Source organism: Salvia splendens, chromosome 21, assembly GCF_004379255.2.
Source record: "Salvia splendens isolate huo1 chromosome 21, SspV2, whole genome shotgun sequence".
In the NCBI taxonomy this organism is placed as follows: Eukaryota; Viridiplantae; Streptophyta; class Magnoliopsida; order Lamiales; family Lamiaceae; genus Salvia; species Salvia splendens.
The window spans coordinates 12319502-12329227 of record NC_056052.1 but is presented as its reverse complement, the minus strand read 5'-3'; the positions used below and the strand labels follow the sequence as shown (position 1 = coordinate 12329227).

Below are 9726 nucleotides of genomic sequence, written 5' to 3'. Positions count from 1 at the left end.
GAGTTTGGATATGATCCTATTCATCACATTACAAAGACTTATTGGTCTGAATTCTGTCCATCTTGTGGGATTTTTCTTCTTCGGGACAATAACAATTAAAGTAGTCGCAATACCCCTTGGAATTTGAGAGCCAACGAAGAAATCCAGCACTGCCTCAACCACATCCTCCCCAATAATCCCTAGCAGACTTGAAAACACAGAGCTGAGTATCCATCTGGTCCCACCGAGCTCTCTGCATTAATTGCAAACATAGCATGTCTTAATTCCTCAACCGATGGGGCTTCAACTAACAGATCCATGTTTACATGTGCTGGAATGGATGAGAGGATATCCAGATTTGGTTCATCCAAAGGCCCCACATCTTCAGAGAGCAAATTCTTAAAGAAAGTTTCAGCCGAGTTTCTAATGTCCAACTCCTCTGTTAAAGTCTGCCCTCCATCTTCAATCATATGGATTCTAGATTTAACTCTTTTTTGTTTCACCCACCCTTGAAAAAACTTCGTGTTCCTCTCCCCCTCGGCCACCCACTTAAGATCAGTCTTTTGACGCCAGAAATCCTCTTCCATTTTCAGTCTCAAGAGGAATTCAATCGTTGTTCTATTCATTTCAGAACGCAAGGCCAGGGTAGGGTTCTGTTCATAATTTTTCAAACCTCCTTAGCCTCAGTTTCAGCTTTCTTCAATCTATCGAAGATGTTCCAAAGACCACACGATTCCAAATTCTCAAACTCCGTTTAAGCTGAACATTAATCATCCCTCTCGTAACTGTTTCCTCCCTCCACCATCTGTCAATCTCTTGCAAGAACAAATGGTGCCTCACCCACATGTTTTGAAATCCGAAAGAAGGCCTGACCCTCGAACCAGGGACCCGACACACTATCAGAAGAGGGCAGTGATCAGATAATATTCTGGGAAGGTTTGTCACTCTAGTAGCTTCAAACATATTTGTCACGCCCGTATTTTCTAAGGATAGAAAACACGGTTGATCGCGACTAGGGGAGGATTAAAGAAGCGGGAAAGAAAGGGGAAAACAACACAAATCGACCATAGCTCGAAACAAATGGGAATAGCTCGAATAAAAAAAAATCAGAGTATCATCTCAACAATTGACAACTTAAAGGGATTATATCCCAACAATACATAAACTCAAAAGAAACAACATTCAGCGGAAGCATTTCGAGAGTAGAATAATGCTATGTATGAAGACACAACATATTCTAGACATTTGATAGACATTCTTCACTTTTATGCTCAACACCCACCGCGCTCGTCACCGCTCAACCTGCACATAGGGAAAATACATGCAGGGCTGAGTACTTGATGTACTCAGTGAACAAATGCCAACACAATTTTATAAAAACATGTATATCATGCCACCATTGAGTGACCTCGGGGTTTTAACTTGAAAAGGCCCGAGACACTAAAAATATTTCAAACACAAACTTTCAACTCATCCTCAAATCCTTTTTCCTCATCATTTCAAACCAACCATTTCTCCTTGATTATTTAAGAAACTGCCATATCTGTTCTTTAGGGTGCCGTGTAAGGGGCCACTTTCCACGAGCACGAAAACCGGCCAACCCATTCAATGACTCACGGTCCTCATCGTGTACACTAGTCCGAGTAGGGACGCACCCTTGCTAAGACCCGAATTCGATTAAACTCATAGTAGGGACTCACTCCCCACTAAATAATCATCAACATCAACATCAATCTCATCAACATCAATCTCATCAACATCAACCTCGTCAACATCAACAACATACTGTGAAACGAGATTTGTGGCCGCAAACTCGATCACTAGACCGGCCGACCCAAAAGATGGCTCACGATCCCCATTGGTGTACACTAGCCTGAGTAGGGACTCACTCCCTAGTCAGACCCGAATTCGATTTCAATAGGTCTAGTAGGGTCAATTCCCTTGCTAAACAAACAGATATGCATTTCTCAAAACAAAAACATGGCATGATATTCCCTTTACAAACTTTATTTTCCTCAAAAACGTATTTGAAACATAAATCATTTTTCTGCATAGGTCGAGCATCATCTCACATCATATCAACAAGTCAAGCAATTCACAACCACTCAAAAAGCTATACAGCGCAAAACATGACAATCACTTTCACTTTAAGCACATATATCACATAATCATGTAATAATCGCAATCACAGACATTTCGTCACATATAATGATGCTCGAATCAAAATATTAAAACTAAAGCTCTTGAAAGTATCTAGTTCGAAAGCCCACCTCGTTCGTTTAAAGCTTTAACTTGTGTTTCATTCTGTCCTCGAAAAGCGTGTGTGAAGTCACCCATTGATTTAAAGTACTCCGGCCCAATCATCCATTATTCCAACTCCTTATCAAAATAGTAGGCCCAAATATTTTAAGTAATGCATTAGGCCCAAAGAATTAAATCAATAAGGCCCAATATTCCATTTTATTAATATGGCCCAAAATTTAGATAAAACAAGGACTAAAACTTCTTCAACTTTTTTTCTCAAACTTACGTGAACAGTGAACTCGAGTTGAAGTCCCCTTATTCTTCTCGATCCCTCCTTCCGTCTCCCATCTCTCTCAAATTGCGTACAACCTCATCTCTCCGTCTCTCTTCTATCTCCATCGCTCCAGCTCGGCTTTCGTCATCTCCGGAGCTGCCTGCCCGGTTTATCCAGCCTCGGCTGTTCACGGAGAGTGCCACTGCTGTCCCTTATTCGCCTCCTCTTTCTCTCTTTCACTGTCGAAGTCCAGTCGCTGCTGCCCCAGATCGAGACAACCGCTGTCCGCCGAGCAACCGTCGTCACGCCGTGAACTCTCCATCTTTTGCCGTTTCAATTGCACAGCGTCGTCATGCTTTCTCCACCGCCGTTGTGGGCTGTGAAGTCCGCTCACCGCTGTTGTTGTTGGTTGTGAGGCTGCTGATCGGAGTAGAAGTCGTCGCCGTCCGAATCCATCCGCGTCTCCGTCTCTGTCGTCTCCTCTCCAGGCGCTGCACCGGGCCATCCAGCCGTTGTCGTCTCCGGCGTGAGACCGCCGCCGTCGTCTCCACTTCATCACTTCGCAGCTCCTCCGTCTGTCCAATCACGCCGCTGCTGCTCCACCCGAAATCATGCCGCCGCGAGACTCCATTGCTGATCCGAAAAGGAACGCAGAGCAACTCCCTTTCTATCGTCTTCTTTCTCTCTCAAATCTCGACTCTTCTTCACAAATTCTGCGCCGACGTCATTGCTCCAGCCGGTTCCTTGCCCACTCCAGCGACCTCCACTGCGGCTGTTGCTGCTGTCTGCTCGTACGACCTGCCGCCGCTGCTGTTCGAGACTCGTCGAGCAGCCGCGCGGTGCTTTCGCCGTCCCATCTCTCTCCTCCTTCGCTGATTTCCGCCGGCAAAATACAACACCACCGCTGCCAATGCCGCAACGCAGCAGGAGCTGCTGCTGCTGTTCGCTGATTCAGATCCTCCTCCATCGCGTCGATGCCGCCGCTGTCGTTGTCCTCCTTCTCTCCCGCACTGCAGTGCCGCCATGAATCGCAGCGACTGTTGCCGATAGCCCGTCGCCACAGCCGCTGAGCTCGCCGCTGAACGGCGTGGTCTCCTATTTCCCCCTCAATGTTGTTTTCTTTTCCTAATTCCTCAATTCTTTGATAAACTCTTCTCTGCACTCTCGACTTCTCTGTTTCTTTGGTATTGAATGAACGAAATGGGGAAAATTGTGGAAACTGATTGAATGGGATGAATTCGCGTAGTTGTGGGTGATATGTATGTGTACATAACTGATTTCATGGGATCATGGGGAGGTAGAAACCGATTTGTTCCGGATTTTGTGGAACAGATTGAACTGAACAAAAACGTGAAATCATGGGGAGATTTGAGCTGAAGCATATCTTGTATGGTCTTAAGTTGGGCTTTTCCAAAATTTGGGCTTCAAAAAGTAGTTTCAAATAAAATGAATTGGGTTTGGAAAATTAAATAAATTGGGGGTAGAAAGGAATGATTGGTATAGGCCCCAAAATGATTATATCCTTCTATCGACTAACGAAACAAAGGCAAAAATTTTAGGTGCATAAACGATGTCACTACGAACAATAAAAAAAAGTAGAAAAAGTCGGGGTATTACAATCTACCCATCTTAACAAAAATTTCGTCCCGAAATTTGCTTACGTCCTTCGAATATAGAATTTCTCTATCATCTTGTCTTGCACCCACTTTCGTGTTTGAAGCTTCATTTCGTCTTCTCTATCCTCATCTTCTTGAAACCTTCCTTGTATTCTTTTTGTTCTTGCCGTTCAGGGAAAACGTAGGAAATAGTAAAATAGTTCACACATCAAGCTTGCTCCAACGTTTCACGCAATTCCAAGAAAGAGTTTCATGGTCGCCTCCATTCGCACTCTCGATCTCCTTGCCTCGTCGTGCCTTGACAAATTAGGGGTTCACCCCAACCTTTCAGATTCTAGCTCGTTTTCGTCACTCGGGAAAGTGATAGATTATTTCAACTTAAAACTACGGTTCGCGCATACCCAGTCTAGCCTACAACATAAGCACTATATGTTCGCAACATACTTCATCATCTCACATCTCAACATCTACCACAATTAACGTCATTCATACCACAAGATAAACACACAACATTTTCACATCTCATAGCTAAACACTTTCGCATCAACTTTCATCCATCGTATAAAACACTCCATAGAATAACACATCATACTTTGCACCTCATAACATAAATATCATCATACTTCCATAGCTCAATTTTCCAAACGAAAAAGTTAAAACTATTTTTCTCGAAACTCAAAAATTTTCCAATAATTTATAAACACAGTATTTCCATTGATCAATTTTTTTTCATAAAAGACAAGTCACCTCATTGCATAACATAACGCGAAACACACACACACATATATTTTTTATAACCATAGCTCATCTATCCCATTGTAAAACATACTTTGTTTTCATAACCATAGCTCTTCTATCCCATTGTAAAACATACTCCTTTTTTTCATAACCATTGCTTCTCATCTCCTTTCCTGAAAATTTTCTCATAAAATTTTTTTTCATAAAAATAAATTACCTCTTTCTTGATTAAGCGTGGCGAAGCGGGATGTTGAGCCTTCAATGCATAATTATTATTATCATTATTATTATTATCACTATTATTTTAGTCTAGCGAAACAAGTCTAGACTAAGACATAAAAAGACTCTCGGGTCCAGAGCGGAAAGAAAAATTGCTCTGATACCACTCTGTCACGCCCGCATTTTCTAAGGATAGAAAACACGGTTGATCGCGACTAGGGGAGGATTAAAGAAGCGGGAAAGAAAGGGGAAAACAACACAAATCGACCATAGCTTGAAACAAATGGGAATAGCTCGAATAAAAAAAAATCAGAGTATCATCTCAACAATACATAAACTCAAAAGAAACAACATTCAGCGGAAGCATTTCGAGAGTAGAATAATGCTATGTATGAAGACACAACATATTCTAGACATTTGATAGACATTCTTCACTTTTATGCTCAACACCCACCGCGCTCGTCACCGCTCAACCTGCACATAGGGAAAATACATGCAGGGCTGAGTACTTGATGTACTCAGTGAACAAATGCCAACACAATTTTATAAAAACATGTATATCATGCCACCATTGAGTGACCTCGGGGTTTTAACTTGAAAAGGCCCGAGACGCTAAAAATATTTCAAACACAAACTTTCAACTCATCCTCAAATCCTTTTTCCTCATCATTTCAAACCAACCATTTCTCCTTGATTATTTAAGAAACTGCCATATCTGTTCTTTAGGGTGCCGTGTAAGGGGCCACTTTCCACGAGCACGAAAACCGGCCAACCCATTCGATGACTCACGGTCCTCATCGTGTACACTAGTCCGAGTAGGGACGCACCCTTGCTAAGACCCGAATTCGATTAAACTCATAGTAGGGACTCACTCCCCACTAAATAATCATCAACATCAACATCAATCTCATCAACATCAATCTCATCAACATCAACCTCGTCAACATCAACAACATACTGTGAAACGAGATTTGTGGCCGCAAACTCGATCACTAGACCGGCCGACCCAAAAGATGGCTCACGATCCCCATTGGTGTACACTAGCCTGAGTAGGGACTCACTCCCTAGTCAGACCCGAATTCGATTTCAATAGGTCTAGTAGGGTCAATTCCCTTGCTAAACAAACAGATATGCATTTCTCAAAACAAAAACATGGCATGATATTCCCTTTACAAACTTTATTTTCCTCAAAAACGTATTTGAAACATAAATCATTTTTCTGCATAGGTCGAGCATCATCTCACATCATATCAACAAGTCAAGCAATTCACAACCACTCAAAAAGCTATACAGCGCAAAACATGACAATCACTTTCACTTTAAGCACATATATCACATAATCATGTAATAATCGCAATCACAGACATTTCGTCACATATAATGATGCTCGAATCAAAATATTAAAACTAAAGCTCTTGAAAGTATCTAGTTCGAAAGCCCACCTCGTTCGTTTAAAGCTTTAACTTGTGTTTCATTCTGTCCTCGAAAAGCGTGTGTGAAGTCACCCATTGATTTAAAGTACTCCGGCCCAATCATCCATTATTCCAACTCCTTATCAAAATAGTAGGCCCAAATATTTTAAGTAATGCATTAGGCCCAAAGAATTAAATCAATAAGGCCCAATATTCCATTTTATTAATATGGCCCAAAATTTAGATAAAACAAGGACTAAAACTTCTTCAACTTTTTTTCTCAAACTTACGTGAACAGTGAACTCGAGTTGAAGTCCCCTTCTTCTTCTCGATCCCTCCTTCCGTCTCCCATCTCTCTCAAATTGCGTACAACCTCATCTCTCCGTCTCTCTTCTATCTCCATCGCTCCAGCTCGGCTTTCGTCATCTCCGGAGCTGCCTGCCCGGTTTATCCAGCCTCGGCTGTTCACGGAGAGTGCCACTGCTGTCCCTTATTCGCCTCCTCTTTCTCTATTTCACTGTCGAAGTCCAGTCGCTGCTGCCCCAGATCGAGACAACCGCTGTCCGCCGAGCAACCGTCGTCACGCCGTGAACTCTCCATCTTTTCCCGTTTCAATTGCACAGCGTCGTCATGCTTTCTCCACCGCCGTCGTGGGCTGTGAAGTCCGCTCGCCGCTGTTGTTGTTGGTTGTGAGGCTGCTGATCGGAGTAGAAGTCGTCGCCGTCCGAATCCATCCGCGTCTCCGTCTCTGTCGTCTCCTCTCCTGGCGCTGCACCGCGCCATCCAGCCGTTGTCGTCTCCGGCGTGAGACCGCCGCCGTCGTCTCCACTTCATCACTTCGCAGCTCCTCCGTCTGTCCAATCACGCCGCTGCTGCTCCACCCGAAATCATGCCGCCGCGAGACTCCATTGCTGATCCGAAAAGGAACGCAGAGCAACTCCATTTCTATCGTCTTCTTTCTCTCTCAAATCTCGACTCTTCTTCACAAATTCTGCGCCGACGTCATTGCTCCAGCCGGTTCCTTGCCCACTCCAGCGACCTCCACTGCGGCTGTTGCTGCTGTCTGCTCGTACGACCTGCCGCCGCTGCTGTTCGAGACTCGTCGAGCAGCCGCGCGGTGCTTTCGCCGTCCCATCTCTCTCCTCCTTCGCTGATTTCCGCCGGCAAAATACAACACCACCGCTGCCAATGCCGCAACGCAGCAGGAGCTGCTGCTGCTGTTCGCTGATTCAGATCCTCCTCCATCGCGTCGATGCCGCCGCTGCCGTTGTCCTCCTTCTCTCCCGCACTGCAGTGCCGCCATGAATCGCAGCGACTGTTGCCGATAGCCCGTCGCCACAGCCGCTGAGCTCGCCGCTGAACGGCGTGGTCTCCTATTTCCCCCTCAATGTTGTTTTCTTTTCCTAATTCCTCAATTCTTTGATAAACTCTTCTCTGCACTCCCGACTTCTCTGTTTCTTTGGTATTGAATGAACGAAATGGGGAAAATTGTGGAAACTGATTGAATGGGATGAATTCGCGTAGTTGTGGGTGATATGTATGTGTACATAACTGATTTCATGGGATCATGGGGAGGTAGAAACCGATTTGTTCCGGATTTTGTGGAACAGATTGAACTGAACAAAAACGTGAAATCATGGGGAGATTTGAGCTGAAGCATATCTTGTATGGTCTTATGTTGGGCTTTTCCAAAATTTGGGCTTCAAAAAGTAGTTTCAAATAAAATGAATTGGGTTTGGAAAATTAAATAAATTGGGGGTAGAAAGGAATGATTGGTATAGGCCCCAAAATGATTATATCCTTCTATCGACTAACGAAACAAAGGCAAAAATTTTAGGTGCATAAACGATGTCACTACGAACAATAAAAAAAAGTAGAAAAAGTCGGGGTATTACAATATTCCCCCAACCTTCTCCAAGAAGAACTATGCCAAACCTTTCAAAGATGTCCCCTCTTATCTATGTAAATTTAGGGCCATCTGCACCCACATCCAAGAGCTGGCAATCACTAATAGCGTCTGTGAACTCCATTATTTCCCTGGTTTTCTTCTTATTGCTTCCCTGTCTCTCCTCCTCAGACACAAAGATGTTGAAATCACCTCCCATAAGCTAAGGCAAACCATCCAACTTCGCTGCAAGATCACGGAGCTTATTCCACATCCCAATACTTCTTTCTCTAAAACATTTCCCATACGCCACCGAGACCAAGAACAGAGCAGGTAACATAGGTGGGATGAAACGAGCATGTAGGATCTGTTCAGAATCATCCCACTCATCTACCTCTATTCCTTCCGCAGCAAACACCCAAATCTGGCCATTGCAATTAAACCCCTTAAACTGCAATCCAAAAACCCTGCTAAAGAAGTCCGGCTTCGGCTTTATTAATGGCTCAGTGATTGCCAGAACCATAATCTTGTTTTCTTTAACTAACCGTTTGATTATGCTCTGAGTATTCACATTAGCCACACACTGAGCATTCCATATCAGAATGTTAAGAGACATATCAAACTGTAGTAGATAGGACCAAGGAATTAAGCTTCACCTTCTTCAGTATGTTCTCCTCTTTCATCACCTTTGACAGAACCAAGGAAGCTCCTCTTTTATCTGCTCCACGGCCATGCTGAAGCATAGCCTCATTCTCAAGATCCTCCTCACAATCCCAGTCCTTCTCGTCTTCATAAACTTCAAAATCTAAATCTCTGCAAGGGAACTCTCATCTAAGTTCATGGGAAGCAAGATCAACAAAGAGAACCTATTAGCGGAGACTCGCAGTGGAGAAGACCCACTCCCTTCCCCCTCTGCCAAGCCACAGCAGCCAGCCTGACCTCCTTCCCTCGGGGACCCCCCTTTAAACCCGCTGCATCCCAAGCTCCTTTCCCCTGTTTTCCACGCCTTTTCCCTTTGGCCTGAAACCCCCCTACATCCTATCCCAGAACAAACCCTTCTACCAAATCCAGATCCTTCCTAGCACATGAATTCAAAGACCCCAACAACCCATCAGAAACAAACTGGCCCTCTTCCAAAAAGCCTACCCCAACCCTAGCACCTTATCTATCCCAGCCTGCCCCTCACCACCACCCTTAACACCCAGCCCCTCACCACCATCCCTTTAGCTCCTAGATCCCCCATCACAACAGAAGAGTTCCTTTCAACCGAAGACTTAAAGTTCCTTCTCATCGGCCTCTCCCTCTGACCATTGGCATAACATACATCACTGGATTGACCAACTGCCAAATCACGCAGTT

General features: G+C 44.2%; 1 long non-coding RNA gene across 1 annotated transcript; it reads right to left on the bottom strand.

Annotated features, from left to right (window-relative positions):
• Positions 1-1046: 1046 nt before the first annotated feature.
• On the bottom strand, positions 1047-2532 carry LOC121784500. Its single transcript, XR_006046720.1, has 2 exons — positions 2250-2532; positions 1047-1281 (listed from the first exon to the last, which is right to left on the bottom strand). It is a non-coding gene; the product is annotated as an uncharacterized LOC121784500 (long non-coding RNA).
• Positions 2533-9726: the final 7194 nt, after the last annotated feature.